At 50.2% G+C, this 25,149-nt stretch overlaps 1 pseudogene across 3 annotated transcripts in view; it reads left to right on the top strand.

Moving 5' to 3' along the window:
* LOC147097586 (lysophosphatidic acid receptor 1-A pseudogene) overlaps positions 1-25,149 on the top strand; it is a 50,521-nt pseudogene that overhangs the window by 5,461 nt on the left and 19,911 nt on the right. Inside the window, exon 1 of one of the 3 annotated variants that reach the window (XR_015074311.1) lies at positions 11,312-11,724. The exons of 1 other annotated variant lie outside the window; for it this stretch is intronic. The product of XR_015074311.1 is annotated as a lysophosphatidic acid receptor 1-A pseudogene, transcript variant X3 (transcript). Of the gene's footprint in view, positions 1-11,311; positions 11,728-25,149 lie in introns of those variants that run through there. One more of the 3 variants, XR_015074310.1, reaches the window with a different exon arrangement.

Raw genomic sequence — 25,149 nt, 5'->3', positions numbered from 1 at the left:
AAGCCTCTTGTGCGGTACCTTGTCAAAAGCTTTTTGGAAGTCTAGGTAGACAATGCTTCCCTCATCCACCATCGTAACTTCTTCAACAAATATAATCAAATTTGTGAGACATGAAACCACGTTTGGTGTCCCTAATATGTCGTCCTCTAACCAAGTAATCATATATTGCATCTGTAATGATTCCCTCAAGCACCTTCCCTATTACAGACATCAAACTATAGTTACCCGGGTCTGTCTTATCTCTTTTTTTAAAGATTGGGACTACAGTAGCCTCCTCCCAATCTAAAGGAACAGTCCCAAAGTCCAGCGAGCTATTAACGGTACGGGCAAGGGGCTCGCACAGCACCTGTCCTATCTCCCTGCGGACCCTTGGGTAGATATCATCTGGACCGGCTGCCCTATTTTAAGGTTCCTAATTCTATCTGAGACAACATGTTAATATTTTTAGTTTTATTAACAGCATTTGATTCTGACAATCGAGTGAGGACCAATGCAAAGTACTCATTTAGTAATTTTGCCACACCCTGTGAGTCCTTTGTAAACTGTCCTTGAACACCCCTCAATGGCCCAGTACAGACTTTGACAGCTCTCCGACTCTTCACATACCTGGAAAAGCTTTTCCCGTCACTTCCACAATTGCCTCCGGTCCTCTCTTCAATTCGTCTTTTAGCAGGAGGTCTTTGTAAAGAAAGGACAGGACTTTCATTTCTATAGCGCCTTTCACATCCTCTGGACGTTCCCAACGCGCTTTTCAGTCAACGAAGTACTTTTCACTGCTGTTCTATGAGCAAACGCAGCAGCCAATTTGTGCACAGCAAGATCCCACAAACAATAATGACTCGATAATCTGTTTTAGTGATGCTGGTTGTGGGATAAACATTGGCCCGGACTATGGGGAGAACTCCCCCGCTCTCCTTCGAATAGTGCCATGGGATCTACCCGAGGGGGCAGACGGGTTCAACATCTCCTCCGAAGGATGGCACCTCTGGCAGTGTAGCACTCCCTCAGCACTGAGCTGGAGTGTCGGCCCAGATTGTGTGCTCGAGTCTCTGGAATGGGACTGGAACCCCTGACCTTTTGACTCCGAGGCGAGAGCGCTGCCCACTGAGCCACAGCTGACATACACCTCGAGTATTGTGTGCAGTTTTGGTCGCCTTATCTGAGGAAGGACGTTCTTGCCATGGAGGGAGTGCAGCGAAGATTCACCAGGCTGATACCTGGGATGGCAGGAATGACGTATGAGGAGAGATTGGGTCGATTGGGCTTATACTCGCTAGAGTTTAGAAGAATGAGAGGGAATCTCATTGAAACTTATCAAATTCTTACAGGACCAGACAGACTAGATGCAGGAAGGCTGTTCCCGATGGCGGGGGAGTCCAGAACCAGGGGCCACAGTCTAAGGATAATGGGTAAGCCATTTAGGACTGAGATGAGGAGGAATTTCTTCACCCAGAGAGTGGTGAACCTGTAGAATTCTCTACCACAGAAGGCAGCAGAGGCCAATTCATTACAGTAAATATGTTCAAGAAGGAGTTGGATATATTTCTTAAGGCTAAAGGGATCAAGGGAGAAAGCAGGGACCGGGTACTGAATTTGGATGATCAGCCATGATTGCATTAAATGGTGGAGCAGGCTCGAGGGGCCGAATGGCCTACTCCTGCTCCTATCTTCTATGTTTCTATGTAAAACAAAAAATGCTCGAGCACAAAGTTGACTTCTTATGGCATGCCATGGTGGCAATTGACCCGGTGAGCACTAGGGTAAGGCTCCTGGTGAAAGGGCCAAGATCCAAAAGAGCCCGGGTTTGATCCCTGACCTGTGCTGTCAGCTGATCCTGACCATTGGGGTGGTAGGAGTGCTTTTTAGAGAGGAAATAACCAGCCAGTGTTCGAGTCCTGGTCTCTCCAAAGCCTCCTACTGGAGAGAGGAGGGGGGGGTCAGACTCGCGTCTGTTGTCTTCCATTATCAGTAATGCCCGTAACGGGTTTCAACCCCATACCGACCTATGATCTGGTCATTATCTCATCATATTGTTTGTGGGATCTTTCTGTGCACAAATTGGCTGCTGCGTTTGCTTATAGAACAACAGTGACTACACTTCAAAAGTACTTCATTGGATGTAAAGCGCTTTGGGACGGATGTGAAAGAAAGAAAGACTTGCATTTCTATAGCGCCTTTCACGACCACCGGACGTCTCAAAGCCCTTTACAGTCAACGAAGTACTGTTTGAAGTGTAGTCACTGTTGTAATGTGAGACACGCGGCAGCCAATTTGCGCACAGCAAGCTCCCACAAACAGCAATGTGATAATGACCAGATAATCTGTTTTTGTTATTTGAGTGATATATATTGGCCAGGACACCGGAGAGAACTCCCCTGCTGTTCTTCGAAATAGTGCCGTGGGATCTTTTACACGGTCATCGGTTTAACGTCTCATCCGAAAGACGGCACCTCCGACAGTGCAGCACTCCCTCAGCACTGCACTGGGAGTGTCAACCTAGCTTTATGTGCTCAAGTCCCGGGATTGGGACTTGAACCCACAACCTTCTGACTCCGAGGCAAGTGTGCTACTCACTGAACCACAGCTGACACTAGAGAAAGATGCTATATAAATGCAAGTTCTTTCTTTGTTTACAATGTACCCAATGGATGGACCTTTCCCCTCAGGGTCGGAGGGCACTGACTCTCATTGCATTACGGTTCCACAGGTGTCTGCTTCCTTCGCCATTCATGGGTGAGGCCAGACGGTGAGTGTTGGACATTTGGCCATGGAGGGAATCACAGCGGAGAGAAATTCTCCCCTTGTCCTGCATTTTCCAGCTGGATCAGGAGCAGGAACCTTGGTTGTTTTCTTGTACATTGCCCCCTCCCTATCCCCTCTCCAACGCAGGGATAATTTGCTAAGAACCCCCCCTGTGCCCGAGCTGGGACCAGGTACCCCCCGTGCAGATCAGCATTGAACCCTATACCAGCTCGTGCCTGATGGGGAGTGGGGTGATTGCAGTGCAATCTACCCTCGCTTCTCCGCTCCTATCCCACCTGCAGCTCCCAGCCACTGTCGCTTTGTTTGACAGCCTCCGTGTAGAGTGGTCCTGGAGAATTCTCTTGGCTTTGCTCTGATGAACGACTGAGGGGGGGGATGGTTGTGGGTCTGATCTGTGGCTCACCGCGAGGCTCAGTCACCGCTGGTCATGGAGCGACCACCAGCCCAACTCAACCCTGGGAGCCAAAGCCAAATGATGTGCTCCCAACTGCAACCTGCAGCCATGTGTCCTCCTCCCATCAAAGCTGGCATCAACATCGGATACACATGTGCCCCTCTGTAATTCTCGAACCGAACACCTCATGCAAGCGATCATTCTTTGTATCTGTGCCTCGATGGTGAGCTGGTATATTCCACCGTGGGGAGCATCACAACCGAGCTTAATCCCGGCCTCGCCTGACGTCCACCCACTCGCTCGCTCTTTCTAGTGGGGTCACTGGGCGGGGACCGGGAGTGGGAACTGTGGCCAGATCCAATCCCTGGCCTATCCTGCATTGGCATGCGGTTGGTGGTGGGAAGAGCTACCATTGACCTTGGTGTCCCTGGACTTGGGTTAGGTTGGGTTGGATGGGGAGGGGGGTGGGAAGCGAGGCAACCAGTCTCCTGTCCTGACTGCTCTCCGGTGACCCCTGAGTAATGCAGGCTCACGGGCGTTGAGTTAGGACGGGGTTCGGCTGGGCTCGACCCCTCGTTGAGTTTGCCTCCCTGGTTTTCCCAGTACCTCCCTTCCCCACTTCAGGAAAGTGGCCTCAACCGTGGCTCAGTGGGTAGCACCTTCGCCTCGGACTCAGAAGGTCATGGGTTCAAGGCCCACTCCACAGACTTGAGCACATAATCTAGGCTGACACTCCAGGGCAGTGCTGACGGAGTGCTGCACTGTCGGAGGTGCCGCCTTTCGGATGAGACGTTAAACCGAGGCCCCGTCTGCTCTCTCGGGTAGATGTAAAAGATCCCGCGGCATTTTTTGAAGAAGTGCAGGGGGAGTTCTCCCCGGTGTCCTGGACAATATTTATCCCTCAACCAACATCACCAAAAACAGAGGTCGGGAAAGGCAAGTTTTTCTTTGTTTCTGGGAGCCTTGTGTCCTGGAATTTACCCTGGACGTGTTGGGCTCTCTTGGCCGGGAATCTGGTCCAGGATGCCCGACACCTGGAATCTGAAGTCGACGGCAGTTTTTGCGGAATAGGAGCTAATTAGTGCTACGATGTTGGCACTGTTCCCGGCACTAATACAGGTGAGGCTGGCATTGCTGCACTGCCTGGTTTCTCATGCCCGCTTCATCCAGCAAATACTGTGCCTGCTGGGGTTTAATGTTGCAGGTGATGGGCGGGGTCTCATTGTCGCGCACTCTGTCGCTCGCTCGCTCCCCTCCTCCCCCCCCCGGGCGCTCGCTCCCCCCCTGGCGCTCGCTCCCCTCCCCCCTCCCCCCCCCCCGGCCACTTGCTCCCCTCCTCCCCCTCTCTCCCCCGCCCCCCCACCCCGCGCTCGCACCCCTCCTCCCCCTCCCCCGCTCCCCTCCTTCCCCCCCCCGGCGCACGCTCGCCCTCTGTGAAAGGAGACAACAAGCCTAAACATGAGATGGGGCAGCCTGCAAAGAGCAATTAATATTGAGCACAATTAAAATGGACGTAATAGTTTATTGCGGTAACTCGACACCGAGCTGTTAGCTGCTGAGGGCTATCTGTTCCTGTTTTGCTCCACGTACCTCGCTGGTTATTTTTTTCTCTCCCCTCGTTGATTCATGTACAGTTGTCTACCGTCAAGTCACTTGTACGATAATTACAGATGAGAGGCCATTCGTTCCAACTTAATTCACCATCTGAAACAACCCTCCCCTCCCCTGCGCGATAAACTTGGCACCTTTTAATGACCTCTGGATGTCCCAAAGCGCTTTACAACCAATGAAGTAATTTTGAAGTGTAAAGTAGGAAGCCCGGCAGCCAATTTACGCACAGCAAGATCAAACGGCGATGAGGTAAATGACCAAATCATCTGTTTCTTAATTTTTAAAAATTCGTTTATGGGATGTTGGCGTCGCTGGCAAGGCCAGCATTTATTGCCCATCCCTAGTTGCCCTTGAGAAGGTGGTGGTGAGCCGCCTTCTTGAACCGCTGCAGTCCGTGTGGTGAAGGTGCTCCCACAGTGCTGTTAGGGAGGGAGTTCCAGGATTTTGACCCAGCGACGATGAAGGATCGGTGATATACTTCCAAGTCAGGATGATGTGTGACTTGGAGGGGAACTTGGAGATGGTGGTGTTCCCATGCGTCTGCTGCCCTTGTCCTAGGTGGAATATTGAGGGATAAATATTGGCCAGGACACCGGGGAGAACTCCCTGCTGTTCTTCGGAATAGTGCTGTGGGATCTCTTACGTCCACCTGAGCGGGCAGACGGGGCCTCGGTTTAACGCCACCTCTGACAGTGCAGCCCTCCCTCAGTGCTGCACTGGAGGATCAGCCTGGGTTATGGGCTTGAGTCTCGGGAGTTTGAACCTGTGTCCCCTTGTTCTATTTCCAATGTTTAAAGTAACATTCCGGATTAACCCTTTCCATGCCATTTACTGCCTTGCATACCTCTATAAGATCGCCTCGCACGGAGAGCGGTAGCGGCCTTGCCTCCGAGTCAGAAGGCCGTGGGTTCAAGTCCCACTCCAGAGACTTGAGGCCAAAATCCAGGCTGACGCTCCAGTGCAGCACTGAGGGAGTGCTGCACTGTTGGAGGGGTTGTCTTTTGGATGAGACGTTAAACCGAGGCCTCAGTCAATCAGTGAGTTACCGCCCGAGCTGAAATTCTGACAGTACTTCCTCTTTCCCCTCACAGTTCCACCTTGTGATCGGCCAAAGGCTCACGGTCTCCTCGTGAACAGAGAAAAGAAGAACTCATTGAGTACATTTTGTCACTTGACATGTACCTTTGGGCTGTTTCAATGGCGCACCAGTTCCTTTGTCACCGACTTGTGGTTAATATATTTATAGACTGCTTCACATTTCTTCCCTGACCTGTCCTAATATCTGCTTGTGTGACTCGGTGCCAAACTTTGTCTGATGAGACTCCTGTGAAGCATTTTGTGACGTTTTGTTTGCTTTCCTTGTTTTCAAATCCCTCCACGGCCTCGCCCCTCCCTAACTTTGTAACCTCCTCCAGACCTACAACCCTCCGAGATCTCTGCGCTCCTCCAATTCTGGCCTCCTGTGCAACCCCGATTTTCATCGCTCCACCATTGGCGGCCGTGCCTTCAGCTGCTGAGGCCCTAAGCTCTGGAGTTCCGTCACTAAACCTCTCCGCCTATCTCTCCTCCTCTAAGACGCTCCTTAAAACCTCCCTCTTTGACCGAGCTTTTGGTCACCCGCTGTGATATCTCCTTATGTGGCTTGGTGTTAAATTTTGTTTGATAACGCTCCTGAGAAGCGCCTTGGGACGGTTTACTACGTTAAAGGTGCTATATAAATGCAAGTTGTTCATAAGGACATAAGAGCAGGAGACGGCCCCTCGAGCCCGCTCCACCATTCAATAGAATCATGGCTGATCATCGACCTCAACTCCACTTTCCCGCCCAATCTCCATATCCCTCGATTCCCCTAGAGTCCAAAAATCTATCGATCTCAGCCTTGAATATACTCAAAGACTCAGCATTCACAGCCCTTTGGGGCAGAGAATTCCGAAGATTCACCACCCTCTGAGTGAAGAAATTCCTCCTCATCTCAGTCTTAAATGGCCTCCCCCTTATCCTGAGACTATGGCCCCTAGTTCTGGACACTCCAGCCAGGGGAAACAACCTCTCAGCATCTACCCTGTCAATCCCCCTTCAGAATCTTGTATGTTTCAATAAGATCACCTCTCATTCTTCTAAACTCCAGAGAGTATCGGCCCATTCTACACAATCTCCCCTCATAGGACAGCCCTCTCATCCCAGGAATCAATCCAGTGAACCTTCGTTGCACTGCCTCCAAGGCAAGTATATCCTTCCTTAGATAAGGAGACCAAAACTGTGCCCAGTACTCCCGGTGTGGTCTCACCAAGGCCCTGTACAATTGTAGCAAGTTGTTGTTGGTGAGATCCTAATCTTATTTTTATTTTCAGTCTCCTGACCAGCTCTGTAAGCTCCTTTTATCTTATTTTTATATACTTTTCGGTCCAGCACGCTGCCTGTAACTTTATACCTTGGGAACAATCACCGTATTTTTTTGTCCGTCCTTCCCTGTTTAGACTCTGCTCAGTCAATCTCGCTCTCGCCTCTGAGTCAGAACAAAAGAAAGGCTTGCATTTCTATCGCGCCTTTCATGGCCTGAGGACGTCCAAAGCGCTTCAGAGCCAATGAAGTCGTTTTTGAAGTGTAGCCACTGTTGTAATTTAGGAAACGCGGCATAAAATTTGCGCACAGCAGGATCCCACAAACAGCAATGCGATAATGACCAGATGATCTGTTTGTGATGTTGGTTGGGGGGGGGGGGGGGGGGGATTAGTCTCGTGGCTCCTCGTGCTCTGCCTCTATGGCGTGAATGTCACCCTCGTGTCTCGGTGACCAGTACTGGACACAGTGCTCAGTGTGCGGTCTGACCAGTACTGGACACAGTGCTCAGTGTGCAGTCTGACCAGTACTGGACACAGTGCTCAGTGTGCAGTCTGACCAGTACTGGACACAGTGCTCAGAGTGCGGTCTGACCAGTACCGGACACAGTGCTCAGAGTGCAGTCTGACCAGTACCGGACACAGTGCTCAGTGTGCGGTCTGACCAGTACTGAACACAGTGCCCAGAGTGCGGTCTGACCAGTACTGGACACAGTGCTCAGTGTGCGGTCTGGCCATTACTGAACACAGTGCTCAGTGTGCGGTCTGACCAGTACTGGACACGGTGCTCAGTGTGCGGTCTGACCAGTACTGGACATGGTGCTCTGAGTGCGGTCTGACCAGTATTGGACACAGTGCTCAGAGTGTTTGACCAGAGCCCTGTGCAGTGTGATCATTGGATCCTCTGACTTGTATTCTGTTGGTTTGATGATGTAGTTTAACATCCTGTTGACTTCGACCCTTCAATAGGAAAGTGCCAATGGCAAGACTGCCGATCCCTGCAGCACGTGACTGACCCGCTTTTTAAATTCCATCCCCTCTCCTTTCATTCTCTTAAAATTATACCCCTAACTTTGTCTTGATCGACCTTCAGCTGCCTGTTGGTTCCTCGACCCAGTTTTTCTTGCCCCCTTTCACTTTCATTCTCCGTGTCTCTCTCCAAAAAAAAATTAAAATATGTAGAAGGAATACTCGATCTTCATATTTGCGTTTGGCGGCTCGGCCTCTGCTTGCAGACTCCAGCTTGCGGCTTCGCTCGTCGGGCCTGGATCTAACTGGTTGCTTAACTGCTGTCAAAATGTGACTGCAGGGAACGTGTGGCCTTTCTGCACCTCTGTATCCCACGAACACCCCTGAGCTGGGTGACCAATGGAGGGGAGGGTAGGGTGGTTGAAGGCAGAAATTAAGAGGAGATTTGATGGACGTCTTCAAAAATCATGAAGGGTTTTGATGGAGTAAGTACCGAGAAACTGTTTCCAGTGGCAAAAGGGTCGGTAACCAGAGGACACAGATTTAAGGTGCTAGGCAAAAGAACATGAAACTTTTTGTTTTACGCAGTGAGTTTTTCTGATCTGGAAACACTGCCCAAAAGAGTGGTGGAAACAGATTCAATAGTAACTTTCAAAGGGAATTGGATATAAATACTTAAAAGAGAAAAAAAAATTGCAGGACTCTGGGGAAAGAGCAGGGGAGTGGGACTAATTGGATACCACTTTCATAGAGCCGGCACAGGCACGATGGGCCGAATGGCCTCCTTCTGTGCTGTATCATTCTGTGATTCGTAACATCACCCGTCTCCGCCCCAGCCTCAGCTCATCTGCTGCTGAAACCCTCATCCATGCCTTTGTTACCTCTAGACTTGACTATTCCAACACACTCCTGGCTGGCCTCCCACATTCTACCCTATGTAAACTTGAGATCTGAAACTCGGCTGCCCGTGTCCTAACTCGCACCAAGTCCCGTTCACTCATCACCCCTGTGCTCGCTGAACTACATTGGCTCCTGGTTAAGCAACGCCTCGATTTTAAAATTCTCATCCTTGTTTTCAAATCTCTCCGTGTCCTCGCCCCTCCCTATCTCTGTAACCGCCTCCAGCCCCACAACCCCCCGAGATATCTGCACTCCTCTAAATCTCTACTCTTGAGGATCCCTGATTATAATCGCTCAACCATCAGTGGCCGTGCCTTCAGCTGCTGAGGCCCTAAGCTCTGGAATTCCCTGCCTAAACCTCTCCGCCTCGCTACCTCTCTTTCCTCCTTTAAGACGCTCCTTAAAACCGACCTCTTTGACTAAGCTTTTGGTCACCTGCCCTAATTTCTCCTTCTGTGGCTCGGTGTCAAATTTTTGTCTTATAATACTCCTGTGAAGCACCTTGGGACGTTTTACTAGGCTAAAGGCTCTATATAAATACAAGCTGTTGTTGATTCTATGAATACGTTCAATCAGAATTGGAAACTCTAGAAAATTGGTTTACTATTGTGTAGGTTCACCTGTTCAATTGCACCCCAAATATTTTTTTTAAAAGCCTAAAAACGTCAAAAATATAACAAACTTAAAAAAAAAAAACTGGAAGAGAATAGGGTTAGTGGCCATGTATGGGTAACAGGTCACATCAGCAAGCAAAACACTCAGCCCAGAAACCCCAGGGTAACTATTCAAAAAGTTCCACACGCTCAAAAATCAAGCCCCAGGCTTCGCAGTCGGAGGAGGCCTCTGAAGGAAAATGCCTACCCATTTCAAACACATGCACGTTCAGCAATGTGGATTGTGTAATTTTATTGCACAGCCTTATTTTTCACTACTCCGTCATCCACTTGGGGAGAAGTCGCGATGATGGGTGAGCTTCGCACAAACATTGTGAATTATTTTCTTTGTATTCCCCCCCCCTTTTTTTTGTTCTCTTTCCCCATTGGTTGCTTTTTCTGACTACTGCTTCTGGATTGGTTGCTCTCCTGCATAGTGGTTTGTGATTGGTAGGTTTTGTAACTGGCTTTCCTCACTTTTTGACCATTACCCGTTCAGTCCGTAAGGGGGACCCCGAGCTTCCGGTCGCCTGTCACTTTAATTCACCGCCCCATTCCCACTTGGACCTCACCATCCTCGGCCTCTTGCATTGTTCCACGGAAGCTCAGCGTAAGCTCGAGGAACAGCACCTCATCTTCCGATTAGGCACTTTACAGCCTTCTGGACTCAATATCGAGTTCAACAATTTCAGATCATAACCTCGGCCCCTATTACATTTTTGCTTCTATTTTATCCACATCTTTGTTTTGGCCCTCCCCCCCCCCCCCCCCCCTTTTTTTCTCTCTCCCACATGGCAGCTGTCTCCCATTCTGCCAGCGCATTTCACACCTGATCTAGAGCCGTCTTTTGTCTCCACTAGTCCGATCACCATCTCGTCTGGTTTTGAATACCTCTTAATGTCTCTTCACTTCTTTTGTTTTCTCCCAGCCCTGCCTTGGATCTATTTCATTTCCTTTCCAGTTTTGAAAAAGGGTTTCGACCCGAAACATTGACTCTATTTTCTCTCCACGGATGTTGCCTGGCCTGCTGAGTTTTTCCAGCATTTTCTGTTGTTATTTAAGACCTTGACTTGGCCTGTTGTGGCTTGTTGCTGTTCTGTATGGAATTTGAGGCACTCGAGTACAGATGTGAATCTCGAGATGTGACGGACACAGGTATGCAATGTCCAAGGCCCGTTTATATTTATTTTTTATAGGGCTCCGAGTGATCCAAAAATCACGAGACTGGTGATGGCCGCAAATAACTTTACATTCAGCAGTTAGACCTCTGCTTTCAAATCTCATCTTGCATATGGGTAAGAAATGTAGCCTAGCCAGTGACCCCAAATCACAAGAACAAATATTTAAAAAGAATTGCATTGTTTTTTTTTTAAAAGATAATTGACAAAACAACCGGAGAGGGGGGGGAAGAGAATTTTTTTTTTTTACACAGCGAGTTGTTGTGATCTGGAATGCACAGCCTGAAAGGGCGGTGGAAGCAGATTCAATAGTGACTTTCAAAAGGGAATTGGATAAATACTCAAAAAGGAAAAATTTGCAGGGGCTACGGGGAAAGAGCAGGGGAGTGGGACTAATTGGAGAGCTCTTTCAAAGAGCCGAAACAGGCACGATGAGCCGAAACAGGCACGATGGGCCGAATGGCCTTCTCCGCTGTAAGATTCTATGCAATACCTAGAGCACTCAGGATGTTAATGTTGGGGTGTTCAATGGAAAATAAACAAGAGGATTCAGGTTTTGTTCTCTCCATGACCATGCCCCTTTAGTGTGTTTACTGTGGCTGTTAAACTGAAAGTAGCAGCTGGTTGCTGCCAGTCTGTCCAGGCCTGTAACTAAGCAACGATGAGGGCTTACTCCTTAATGAGGTGTCGGGGAAAAGGCCTGATTGCGTGATGTAGTTGATGGCCTTTGTCGGAGAATCTGAATCCGTGTGTTCACTGGGAGTGCCCTCCATCAAGGACGGGGATTGTTCCTTACACAGATTGACGGGAGCGTGTGTTCGCCCAGATTCTGGAGCAGTCCGGATCGCTTAGAAGTGGGGGGGAGTGAGACGTTGACCGGTTTCTCCTCTTCTCGAGATCGAGCTGTGCCCCCTCAGGTTGTCCGTATTTACTTTCTTCTCATCTCTTAAATGGTTTGTTTATTGAGGGTTGTGGTGGGTGGTCAGTGGATCAGGCTGGTGTGTGAAGTATGATACTGAGCTGTGATGGATGAGTCATTGATATTACTGTAACTGTAGGACAGTCAGTGATATTACTGTAACTATTGAAAGAAAGATTTGCATTTATATAGCGCCTTTCACGACCTCAGGGCGTCCCAAAGCTCGTCACAGCCAATGAAGTATTTTTGAAGTGTAGTCACTGTTGCAATGCAGGAAACGCGGTAGCCAATTTGCGCACAGCAAGCTCCCACAAACAACGACGTGACAATGACCAGAAAATCTGTTTTAGTGATTTTGATTGACGGATAAATATTGGCCAGGGCACCGGGGAGAACTCCCCTGCTCTTCTTCGAAATAGTGCTGCGGGATCTTTACGTCCGGCACCTCTGACAGTGCAGCACTCCCTCAGTGTTGTGCTGGGCGTGTCAGTCTATATTCTGCTCCGGTCTCCGCAGTGGGATAACTGGAAAGTACTCCTGCAGTCCATCTGACTGTGCCCAGTGATGACTCAGCTGGTGTTACCGCCAGTGATAGTGTTTGTGATATCTCTTGTCACACAACATATATCCACACAAGTGGTGTACAGCTGTCCTTAGCACGGACCAGGAAGGGGCTGTTTACAGATGGGCATTGTCCTCTCCGGATTTCTTGCATCCTGTGTGTGTTTTAAACCATGGACCAAATTCTGTATTGACGTCTTTCCTTTCCCCCGCCCCAGTTCTGGCGGGATGGTCACCTTTCCTTGTCATTGGTTTTGCTCCGGAGTTGTGGGACAGATGTAGAAGCTTAGCCAGTCACCCAATGGTGCTGTGGCAATGTATGGTACCGTATCGTGCTCACATAGTCTGCTTGTTTATCTGTGTGTTTACAGTCGCACGGTTCAGTACAGGCGAGAAAGACCATTCAACCCATCTAGCTAATCCTTTCATGGAAACTGACAGTTCAGGAAAAGTGACTGTGAAGCTGTTGGATTGTTGTAAAAACTCAACTGGAATGTCCTTTAAGGAAGGAAATCTGCCGTCCTTACCCGGTCTGGCCTATATGTGACTCCAGACCCACAGCAACATGGTTGACTGAATTGGTCTAGCGAGCCACTCGGTTGGATCAAACGGCTCTGAAAGAATATCACACGGACTGCAGCGGTTCAAGAAGGTGGCCCACCACCACCACCTTCTCAAAGGCACCTGGGGATGGACAATAAATGCTGGCCTTGCCAGCGACGCCCACGTCCCGAGCATGAATTTTTAAGAACCTGACCAGGAACAGCACCGAGTGCGACTCTGATCGAGGGCACAATACTGCACGAGATTGTTGTCGGAACAGTGAAGGGGAAATGGGCAGGGTGAGTTGCTGAGGATTGTGGCTGGGATTTGTTTGGGCCAAGGATGCTACTTATAACTTAATGAAGACTTTGCAGTCTACTGGGCTCCATTGATACACCCCGCCTCTCTAACCTGTGTATTTATAGCACCGAGTTGCTATTCAGTGTGGCTTTGTACATTTGCGGCTTTGTGTTCCTCCTGCCTTTCTCTTTCTAATGTAGTGCTGAGCGGTTTTGCTAACTGGAGCGAGTTACCAAAACCCCCATGGCTGACGCCAGGCTGCCTCCTCCAAGCTGCTCCTCCCTATCCCGTGACTTGGAGCGTGGACAGTCTACCCTTCACTGAGAGGAAAAACTGGAAATCCATGTCTCTCTTGTCATTTACCCTCCCCTTCCTCTGCAGGAGAGAAACTCTCGTTTCTCACTCCTGTTCAGCCATGGCTGAGTGGGTAGCACTCTCGTCTCTGGGTCAGAAAGGTGTGTGTTCAGAGTCCCCACTCGGGAGACTTGAGCGCACCAATCTCGGCTGACGCCCCCAGTGCCAGTACCGAGGGAGTGCTGCACTGTCGGAGGTGCCGTCTTTCGGATGAGACCTTAAACTGAGGCCCCGTCTGCTCTCTCAGGTGGACGTTAAGATCCCACGGCACCATTCGAAGAAGAGCAGCGGCGTTCTCCCCGGTGTCCTGGCCAATATTTATCCCTCAAACAATATCACTAAAACAGATTATCTGGTCATTTGTCTCATTGCTGTTTGTGGGACCTTGCTGTGCCCAAATTTCTTTCTCTTTTTCTTTCTCACCTTTAACGTCTTTGTGGGATGTCCCAAAGCGCTTCACAACCATTTGAAGTGTAGTCACAGTTGTGAAGTATCTGCGCTCATTAGTCAGTTATTGAAGGGGGTGCGGGGAAGGATATTCAGTTAGTGAAGGGGGTGCGGAGAAGGATATTTAGTTAGTGAAGGGGGTGCGGGGAAGGATATTCAGTTAGTGAAGGGGGTGCGGAGAAGGATGTTCAGTTAGTGAAGGGGGCGCGGAGAAGGATGTTCAGTTAGTGAAGGGGGCGCGGAGAAGGATATTCAGTTAGTGAAGGGGGTGCGGAGAAGGATATTCAGTTAGTGAAGGGGGCGCGGAGAAGGATGTTCAGTTAGTGAAGGGGGCGCGGAGAAGGATGTTCAGTTAGTGAAGGGGGCGCGGAGAAGGATGTTCAGTTAGTGAAGGGGGCGCGGAGAAGGATATTCAGTTAGTGAAGGGGGCGCGGAGAAGGATGTTCAGTTAGTGAAGGGGGCGCGGAGAAGGATATTCAGTTAGTGAAGGGGGCGCGGAGAAGGATATTCAGTTAGTGAAGGGGGCGCGGAGAAGGATATTCAGTTAGTGAAGGGGGTGCGGAGAAGGATATTCAGTTAGTGAAGGGGGTGCGGAGAAGGATATTCAGTTAGTGAAGGGGGCGCGGAGAAGGATATTCAGTTAGTGAAGGGGGCGCGGAGAAGGATATTCAGTTAGTGAAGGGGGCGCGGAGAAGGATATTCAGTTAGTGAAGGGGGTGCGGAGAAGGATATTCAGTTAATGAAGGGGGTGCGGAGAAGGATATTCAGTTAGTGAAGGGGGTGCGGAGAAGGATATTCAGTTAGTGAAGGGGGTGCGGAGAAGGATATTCAGTTAGTGAAGGGGGCGCGGAGAAGGATGTTCAGTTAGTGAAGGGGGCGCGGAGAAGGATATTCAGTTAGTGAAGGGGGCGCGGAGAAGGATATTCAGTTAGTGAAGGGGGTGCGGAGAAGGATATTCAGTTAGTGAAGGGGGTGCGGAGAAGGATATTCAGTTAGTGAAGGGGGCGCGGAGAAGGATATTCAGTTAGTGAAGGGGGCGCGGAGAAACCACACAGTTGATGCCAGAACATAAGGGACTGGCTTATGAGGAAAGATTGACTATCCTGGGCCTGTTCTCTCCTGAAAAGAGAAGTCTGATAGAGGATATGATGGAAGTGTTTAAAATTGAAGTTTGGAATAAATTGGATGCAAGTAAGGCTTCCTGCCGTGTACAGAATTTAAGCACAAGGGGTCGTATTTATAAATGATTAAATTACAAATCAACCTCTCTGAGGTTCAGTGCGATGATTTGCCTCATTTCTGCTGGTCTGGTTCAACTGTCACATCCTGAACATCCCTCCCCCTCCCCCTCAAACCCCCCTCCCTCCTACCCCTCCCCTCATCTCTCTCTTTCCCCCACCCCCCCCCCCCCCCCCCCAACCATGCGATGAGAATAGTCGGCTCTCTGTGTTTAAACAAAACTATTCAAATTATCAACAGAAATTCAACCAGCTTAAAGGGCCGCTCACCTCGCAAGCTATTCAGCAAACCGGCTGGCGTTTCAGGGTCACCCAGTGACGCCAAACCAGCAACCCCTCCAGTGCCTGACATTAGAACGATGAAAAAATCAAATAGTTTCTCCATTTTGGCCTTCCCTGATATTTCTCATGAAGGAGGTAGGGTGGGAAGAAAGGCCCTGGTAATGGGGGGACAGATGGAGAGAGAACGAGGGTGGGGGAGAGAGAGAGAGAGAGAGAGGCCCCGGGTAACGAGGGTGGGGGAGAGGCCCCGGGTAACGAGGGTGGGGATGGGGGAGAGGCCCCGGGTAACGAGGGCGGGGGAGAGGCCCCGGGTAACGAGGGGGGGGGCGGGGGGGGAGGTGAAGAGAGGCCCCGGGTAACGAGGGGGGGGGCGTGGTGAAGAGAGGCCCCGGGTAATGAGGGGGGTGGGTGGTGAAGAGAGGCCCTGGGGAACGAGGGGGGGGGGTGGTGAAGAGAGGCCCCGGGTAATGAGGGGGGGTGGTGAAGAGAGGCCCCGGGTAACGAGGGGGGTGGTGGGAGGCCCTGGTAACGAGGGGGGGCTGGGGGAAAGAGGCCCCGGTAGTGAGGGTGGGGGAGAGAGGCCCTGGTAACTAGGGTGGGGGAGAGGCCCCGGTAACGAGGGAGGGAGGCCCTGGTAACGAGGGGGGGGTGGGGGAGAGAGGCCCCGGTAGTGAGGGTGGGGGAGAGAGGCCCCGGTAACGAGGGAGGGGGAGAGAGGCCCCCGTAACTAGGGAGGGGGAGAGAGGCCCCCGTAACTAGGGAGGGGGAGAGAGGCCCCCGTAACTAGGGAGGGGGCGAGAGGCCCCGGTAACTAGGTTGGGGGAGGGAGGCCCCGGTAACTAGGGTGGGGGAGAGGCACCGGTAACGAGGGGGGGGAGGGAGGCCCCGGTAATGAGGGGGGCATGGGGGAGAGAGGCCCCGGTAACGAGGGAGGGGGAGAGAGGCCCCGGTAACTAGGGTGGGGGTGGGAGGCCCCGGTAACTAGGGTGAGGGTGGGAGGCCCCGGTAACGAGGGTGGGGGGGGAGAGAGGCCCCGGTAACTAGGGTGGGAGGAGAGAGGCCCTGGTAACAAGGGGGTTGGGGGGGGGAGAGAGGCCCCGGTAACGAGGGTGGGGGGGGGGAGGCCCGGTAACGAGGTTGGGGGAGAGACGCCAGGGTAATGAAGGGGGGTGGGGGTGGGGGAGAGAGGCCCCGGTAACGAGGGTGGGGGGGGAGAGAGGCCCCGGGTAACGAGGGAGGGGGAGAGAGGCCCCGGGTAACGAGGGAGGGGGAGAGAGGCCCCGGGTAATGAGGGTGGGGGCGATGGGCCCCGGGTAACGAGGGTGGGGGAGAGAGCCCCGGGTAACGAGGGTGGGGAAGAGAGGCCCCGGTAACGAGGGAGGGGGAGAGAGGCCCCGGTAACGAGGGAGGGGGAGAGAGGCCCCTGGTAACGAGGGAGGGGGAGAGAGGCCTCGGGTAACGAGGGAGGGGGAGAGAGGCCTCGGGTAACGAGGGTGGGGGAGAGAGGCCCCGGGTAACGAGGGTTGGGGAGAGAGGCCCCGGGTAACGAGGGTGGGGGAGAGAGGCCTCGGGTAACGAGGGTGGGGGAGAGAGGCCTCTGGTAACGAGGGAGGGGGAGAGAGGCCCCGGTAACTAGGGAGGGTGTTGCGCGGTGGGAGAGCTGTCGGGGGCTCCTGTAAACACTTGACCTTTTTATTATATAACGACACCTGAGTGAGTTACGTCTGCTCCTGTAGTGCTGGTCAGTGAGCTACTTTCCTGGGGGTGAATGAGGCGGGAAAGCAGCGGTGATCAGAACAGACATGCACCGTAGATTTCTCCTGACATTCAAGCACGCTGTGGCTGGAAGCACCAAATAAATAAACCAGGTCACTCCCGGTTACTGCACACCCTACCTCTCTCTGAGGAGGGGAAGAGCTGATGAAATCTGCCAGAACTCGAAGAATGGAGCCAAAGTATATATAAAAAAAAATAAGGAAGGATGTGGTTAGGGACACAAACAACCGGCAGCTAGGAGTCTGAGGGCTGGGAGACTGAAATTAGGGAACGTTTGACCCAAACTATAGAGCGGTGAGCTTAATGTCAGTGGCGGGGAAAGTCTTCGGAATAATTTTTGAGATCGAGCTGGGGGATTGGTTGGTGTGTGGGGGGGGTTAGTGTGAACACTTGGAAAAGCCAGAACGTTACTGGGGAGTATTTAGCAAGTGGAGGTCAGTCTGGGCTAACTGGCTTGGCAGACTGAGAAATCAGTCCGCTATCTACCTGGAGTTTCAGAAAGCTTTTCACCCCGTGTTCACTGACCTACACTGGCTCCTGGTCTGGCAATGCCTCAGTTTTAAAATTCTCTACCTCACCTTCAAATCACTCCATGGCCTTGCCTCGCCCCTTCCCCATCTTTGTAACCACCTCCAGCCCTCCGAGATCTCTGCGCTCCTCCAATTCTGACCTCTTGCGCATCCCCGATTTTCATCGCCCCACCGTTGGTGGACCGTGTCTTCAGCTGCCTAGGTCCTAAGCTCTGGAATTCCCTCCCTAAACCTCTCCATCGCACCCCCTTTAAAACCTACCTCTGACCAAGATATTGGCCTTGGATATTGTTGAGTCTGTGTGTCCCAGTTATGTTTAGGATCAATCACTGGACACAGACAACAAGAATAACTTTTAACAGGTCTTTACTATTCGGAGGTCAGGGCTGAACTGCCCAGCAAATCCCTACACAACACTTATATACCGGTGTGGTCACCACCGGTATTACAGTATACAGCAGCCAAGAGAAAGTAGTACATCTCTTAAGGTAGTTCTCTTAAGGTGGAACATGTTACACACACCACAATCCTCCCTTTTTAGCTTAACAGTTAGAACATAAGAACATATATATATATATATATACACAACTTCATGCAAAACAGTTCAAAGATTCAGTCTCTGAGGAGGCCTCCTGATTCGAGTTGGATAACGCCTTTCAGGGGTCTCTGGTTCTCGTTGCTGGGTTGACTCATCTAGTTGGTCTCTTATGGATTGGACATCATCATCAGGTACATTCACTTCTGAGGTAGATGCTTCAGGTTCACTAACTTCTTCCACGGTTGTCTCTGCCGTAACCATGGGTTCGACCCTTGTACTCGATTCTACCAGTTGGTCAGCATGACGCCGTATTACATTTTCACCAATATCTACCATGTACATCAGGGGTCCTTGTCTGGCCCGAATTGTTCCAGATTGCCATTTCTCGTTTTTATAGTCCCGGGCTAACACTGGTTGTCCTATTTCGAAACTCCGAGTGGTCTTGTTATTTATATGCTGGAACTGTTTGTTTTCAACTTCCCTCCGCACATTTGGTTTTAACAAGTCCAACCTGGACCGCAACCTCCTGTTATAGAACATCATGGCAGGACTTTGGTTTGTCACTGCATGAGTGGCGTTTCGATATGCCAGTAGGAATTTGTCCACCTTGTGTTGTAGTGGAATCTGATCTTTGCTCATGGCCTTTACTGCTTTTTTGAACGTTTGTATAAATCTCTCGGCCAACCCGTTTGTAGCCGGATGATATGGGGCAGAGGTATAATGTTTCGCCCCATTCTTCTTCATGAATTTCTGGAATTCTTCTGACACGAACTGCGGTCCGTTATCTGAACATATTTGTTCTGGCAATCCATTTCTTGCAAATATCGTTCTTAGCACCGCGATCGTCTTTTCCGAGGTAGTGGTAGTCATCTTAATCACTTCTGGCCATTTAGAATGTGCGTCCACCGCAATTAAAAACATGGAGTCCATGAATGGACCAGCAAAGTCAATATGTACACGTTGCCATGGGGTTGAAGGCCATTCCCATGGATGCAGCGGTGCAATCGGAGGTGCATTTTGCACTTTTTGGCACCCTGAGCAGCTTTTCGTCAGATCCTCTATCTGTTGGTCGATACCCGGCCACCACACATAAGCCCTAGCAAGGCTTTTCATCTTGACTCCCCCCAGATGACCTTCATGCAGTTCCTTTAGAACTCACTCTCTTAACTTAGGAGGAATAATCACCCTTGTTCCATACATCAATGTTCCTTGACAGACGGACAGCTGTTCTCGTCTTGCTGAGAATGCCGGTAACAGTGGATCACCATGTGCTGGCCATCCCTTCACTGTCACTTCGTAGACCCGGGACAGTGTCGGGTCGTTCCTGGTTTCTCTTTCAATACTTGCATTGGTGACTGGTAAACATTCGATGATGGTCGAGTGAAATAACTCAACAGGGTCAACCGTCGGTGCCTCCTCCTCTGTAGGTAGTGGCAGGCGCGACAGCCCATCAGCATTACCATGCTGCTTTGTACCTTTGAATTCAATCTGATATTGATGTGCCCCTAGGAAAAGGGACCATCTCTGGAGTCTCTGTGCTGTCATCACCGAAACACCCTTCTTAGGGTTAAAAATGGATACCAACGGCTGGTGGTCTGTCAGAAGCGTGAACTTTTGGCCCTGCAGGTAATGATTAAACTTCTTTACTCCCCACACAAGGCCGAGAGCCTCCCTATCTATCTGAGCATAGTTGCGCTCAGCGGAGGTCAATGATCTGGATGCGAACGCGACTGGCCTCTCCAGGCCATTTGGCAACTTGTGTGAGAGTACTGCCCCAATACCATATGGAGAAGCATCACAAGCCAAACGAATAGGCAGCGTTGGGTTGAAGTGAGCCAACACTTCCTCTGAGGTGATCGATGCCTTGCTTTTGCGAAAGGCCCTCTTACAGTCCTCGCTCCACTTCCATGGTACTCCCTTCTGTAAAAGAGCGTTCAGCGGGTGCAGCACCGTGGATAAATTTGGCAGAAACTTATGGTAATAGTTAATCAACCCTAGGAACGACCTCAACTGGGATACATTATCCGGAGCGGGAGCCTTCACAACAGCTTCGATCTTGTCAGAAGACTTATGAAGCCCCTCCTGGTCAATGACATGACCACAGTACGAGATCCGCTTCTGAAAGAACTCACATTTCTGGCGATTAACACGAAGTCCATATTCTTTCAATCTGGTGAGCACCAGTTCCAAATTTGCAAGGTGTTCCTCGTCATCATCTCCTGTAATCAGAATATCGTCCAGGTAACATTGTGTGCCTGGAATTCCCTGTAATACCTGCTCCATGGCCCTCTGCCAAATTGCTGGAGCCGATGCCACTCCAAAAACCAGTCTATTATACCGGTACAGGCCTCTATGCGTGTTGATCGTGAGATACTGGCGTGACTCTTCCTCAACTTCCATCTGTAAGTATGCCTGCGCCAGGTCTATCTTGGTGAAGTGTTTCCCGACAGACAACGAAGCGAAGATATCCTCAATCCGCGGAAGCGGATACTGCACCGTGTGAAGCACCGGATTAACAGTGATCTTGAAATCTCCACAGATGCGAACCTTCCCCGGTTCCCCCGGCTTGTTGCTCGATGAACGCTTCATGACGGGAACAATGGGCGTGGCCCACTCACTCCAGTCTACCTTAGACAGTACTCCTGAACGTTCTAGCCCTTCCAGCTCAGCTTCTACAGCAGGTCGTATCGCATAAGGTACCGGTCTGGCTTTGAAAAATTTCGGGTTTGCATGTTCTTCAACCTTGATATTTGCCGTAATTCCTCTGTGTTCCCAGTCCCTGTTGGAACACCTCTTTAGCATCGTCCAACATTCTGGACAATCGTTTAGGTTTGACATCTTTTTTACCGGAATCTACCGTTAGTGCTTTTAAGGAATGCCAGTTAATATTTATTTTCCTAATCCACTCCCGTCCCAGTAGTGGTGGACCTCCCTCAGGTAGCACATATAAGTCCATTCCTCGGCTTTCTTTGCCCTTGTGGACCACCTTTACCTCTTTCTTCCCGATGGGGTATACTCTTTGCCCCGTGTATGTTTTCAATACAATCTCCGTATCCCGTAGGGGAATATGTGGGAATAACCTTTTGTAATCTTGCTTATTCATGACCGTCAATGCCGATCCAGTGTCCAATTCCATCTTCACTTGGACTCCTGCTATCTGAAGTGTGACCCAAATTGTTTGGAGGTCTGCTTCCTTACCAACATTGTGTACTCTTAGACTACCCAGTTCATTACTGCTGGAGTCTGAATCTGACTTCTGTTCGTTCGAACTGTTCTCTGTCACCTTGTGTACCTTTCTGTACTTTTCCTGCGGTGACTTTTTGTTGCTGGTCTTCTTTCCTGACCGGCATACTTTAGCTATGTGACCAAGCCTGCCACATTTTCTGCATTCCTGATTTTTGAACCAGCACTGGTTCTGATCGTGCGTTGTCTTTCCACAACGATAACATTTTACTGTACCCAAGACCATTTGATTGGTGCTGAGTTCCGGTGACTGTAGCTGCATTTCCGCCGTGCCTCTCGCTGCGGCTTCTTGCGATGCTGCAATAGTGACCGCTTTATCAAGCGTAAGATCATTCTCCTCAAGCAGTCGCTTTTGTGTTCCTTCTTTTAACAATCCACACACAAATTTATCTCTCAGCGCACCTGCTAGTCCTGTTCCAAACTGACAGTACTTTGATAGCTTACGCAGTTCAATTAAAAATTCAGCGTTGCTTTCGTCTTTCAGCTGCGTTCTTCTGTAAAATTTAAATCGTTCCGCTATCATCAGCGGCGTGGGGTTTAAATGATTTTTCAGGACAGTAACAATATTCGCGAAAGTCTGATCCGCCGGTTTATTTGGTGATAGAAGGTGCTTCAATAGCCCGTATGTCTTCGCACCCATTGAGCTTAATAAGGTTAGTGCTTTCTCATCATCTGGTACCTTATTTGCTTTACAATAAACTTCCATGCGTTCTACATACGTGGTCCAATCTTCGATATCGCTATCAAAGGTATTAATGCTCCCATGTTTAGGCATCCTTGCAAGTTTTTTAATTCTTTTTTTTTCAAAATAGCGGCTTCCCGCGCTTGTCTTCTTCCCCCGCCTACTAAAATGGCGGCTTCCCGCGCTTGGCGGTCTTTCCCGCGCTCGTCTTCTTCCCCCGCCGACTACAATGGCGGATTCCCGCGTTTGCCTTCTTCCCCCCCCGCTGGCTGCAATGGCGATTGCCGTGCTGCTGCCGTTCTTGCCTCCCCAGCGGTTATCAATTCCCCGACGCTGCTTTGCCTTGCAGCCCGGTCCTTTACACCGGCTGCGTTTGATTTCTCCGCGGCTCTCGTGCCTTAAGCTGCCCCAGTCGCTGCGCCTCTCGGCCTGGATTGCAGCCCGGCCCTTTTTACCGGCCGTGGTCGAGTTCTCCGCCCTTATTCCTCCGTTTTCCCTCCCCTACTCCACAGCCAACGCGGCCGACTTTCTGCTCGTGTCGCTGATCGGCTTACCCACCACCGTGGTAGAAGGGATGATCACTGCCTGTCGCTGATGGAGGGCTTCGTGGTCAGAATTTTTCTTTTTAACCCGGGTTCTCGATGCCTCCCGTGCGATGGTGCTCAGCAGGATGATGAGGGCGGATGCCTCTTCTCGACGCCCGTTCTGAGGACGAAGCTGCCTTGGATGTAAAACTGCCGCAGGGTAAGATCGGACTCATCGCCACTGTTGAGTCTGTGTGTCCCAGTTATGTTTAGGATCAATCACTGGACACAGACAACAAGAATAACTTTTAACAGGTCTTTACTATTTGGAGGTCAGGGCTGAACTGCCCAGCAAATCCCTACACAACACTTATATACCGGTGTGGTCACCACCGGTATTACAGTATACAGCAGCCAAGAGAAAGTAGTACATCTCTTAAAGTAGTTCTCTTAAGGTGGAACAGGTTACATACACCACAGATATGGTACAGCGCAGATTCACCAGAATGATACCGGGGCTAAAAGGTTAAATTATAAGGACAGGTAACATAGAAACATAGAAGATAGGAGCAGGAGTCGGCCATTCGGCCCCTCGAGCCTGCTCCGCCATTCAATGCGATCATGGCTGATCATCCAAATTCAGTACCCGGTCCCTGCTTTCTCCCCATACCCCTTGATCCCTTTAGCCTTAAGAAATATATCCAACTCCTTCTTGAATATATTTAATGAATTGGCCTCTACTGCCTTCTGTGGTAGAGAATTCCACAGGTTCACCACTCTCTGGGTGAAGAAATTCCTCCTCCTCCTGTCCTAAATGGCTTACCCCTTATCCTTAGACTGTGACCCCTGGTTCTGGACTCCCCGACCATCGGGAACATCCTTCCTGCATCTAGCCTGTCCAGTCCTGTCAGAATTTTATAAGTTTCAATGAGCTCCCCTCTCATTCTTCTAAACTCCAGCGAGGTAGCATAAACTTAGCTTGTACTCCCTTAAATATAGAGGGTTGAGTGATCTAACTGGGGTGTTTACATAGAACTACACTGAATATACAGAACAGAAACAGGCCATTCGGCCCAACTCGTCTCTGCTGGTGTTTATACTCCTCACGAATCTTACCCCCCCCCCCCCCATTCCATCTACCTGATCTCAGCCTTTCAGCATTTATTTCTATTCCCTTTTCTCTCATGCACTTGTCTGCTTTCCTTTTGAAAGCAGCGAAGCGATTTGCCTCGACCACTTCAAGTCCCACTATAGAGACTTGAGCAAAAAACCTACAGTACAGTACAGCGCTGAGCGAGTGCTGCACTGTCGGAGGAGCCGTCTTTCGGATGTGACGTTAAACCGAGGCCCCGTCTGCCCCCTCGGGTGGATTTAAAAGATCCCATGGCACTATTTCGAAGAAGAGCAGGGGGAGTTCTCCCCGGTGTCCTGGGCAATATTTATCCCTCAACCAACATCATTAAAAACAAATTATCTGGTCATTAACACATTGCTGTTTGTGGGAGCTTGCTGTGCGCAATTGGCTGCCGCGTTTCCTACATTACAACAGTGACTCCACTTCAAAAAAAAAAAAAAGTACTTCATTGGCTGTAAAGCACTTTGGGATGTCCTGAGGTCATGAAAGGTGCTATAGAAATGCAAGTCTTTCTTTTCCTGTGGTACAGGTAGACTATCCTTTATCCAAAAACCTTGGGACCAGCCGTGTTTCGGTTTTCGGAAAATTTCAGATTTTAGAAGGTATTTTATAAGACTGGGAAATTTGTCGGCGGGGGGTCGGGGTGGGCGTCGGTGGGGGGGGGGGAAAGAATATCGGACAGGCCGCTGCAGCTATCGGACGGGCCGCTGTGTTGTTGGGTTCACTCTCCCGGTACCTCCTTCACACTGCCCGGCTCGGCCTGCAATCTCCTACCCAGGAGGGAACTCTGTGACCCTCTGCCCTGCTCAGCGTAAGTCGTGCGCCACTCTGGTCATGTCGTGCGCACGACTTACGCTGAACGAAAAAACTTTCGGTTTTTAGAGGTTTTCGGTTTTCGGAAGTTCGGATAAAGGATAGTCTACCTGTAGTGAGTTCCACGTTCTCACCACTCTTGAGTAAAGAAATTTCTCCTTATTTCCCTATTGGATTTATTCATCTTGTATTTATGGCCCCTAGTTTTGGATTTTCCTACTAGTGGATACATTCCACATCTACTCTGTCCAACCCATTCATAATTTTAAAGACCTCTTAGTCTTCTCTTTTCTAAAGAAAGGTAATAATCAACTTTATTGTCATTGTTAGTGCACAAGTGCAGTACAACGAAATGTAGGCCCCAACCTGTTCAAACTTCCCTGATAGCTGTAATCTCTTGGTTCCGATTTCATCCTTGTAAATCCTTTTTGCACTTTCTTCAGTGCTTCTATGTCCA

This window comes from Somniosus microcephalus, chromosome 31 (assembly GCF_052327205.1).
Source record: "Somniosus microcephalus isolate GS21.2 chromosome 31, FLI_Smic_1.0, whole genome shotgun sequence".
Taxonomy (NCBI): Eukaryota; Metazoa; Chordata; class Chondrichthyes; order Squaliformes; family Somniosidae; genus Somniosus; species Somniosus microcephalus.
The sequence above is the reverse complement of the archived record's forward strand: the minus strand, read 5'-3'. Positions and strand labels throughout refer to the sequence as shown.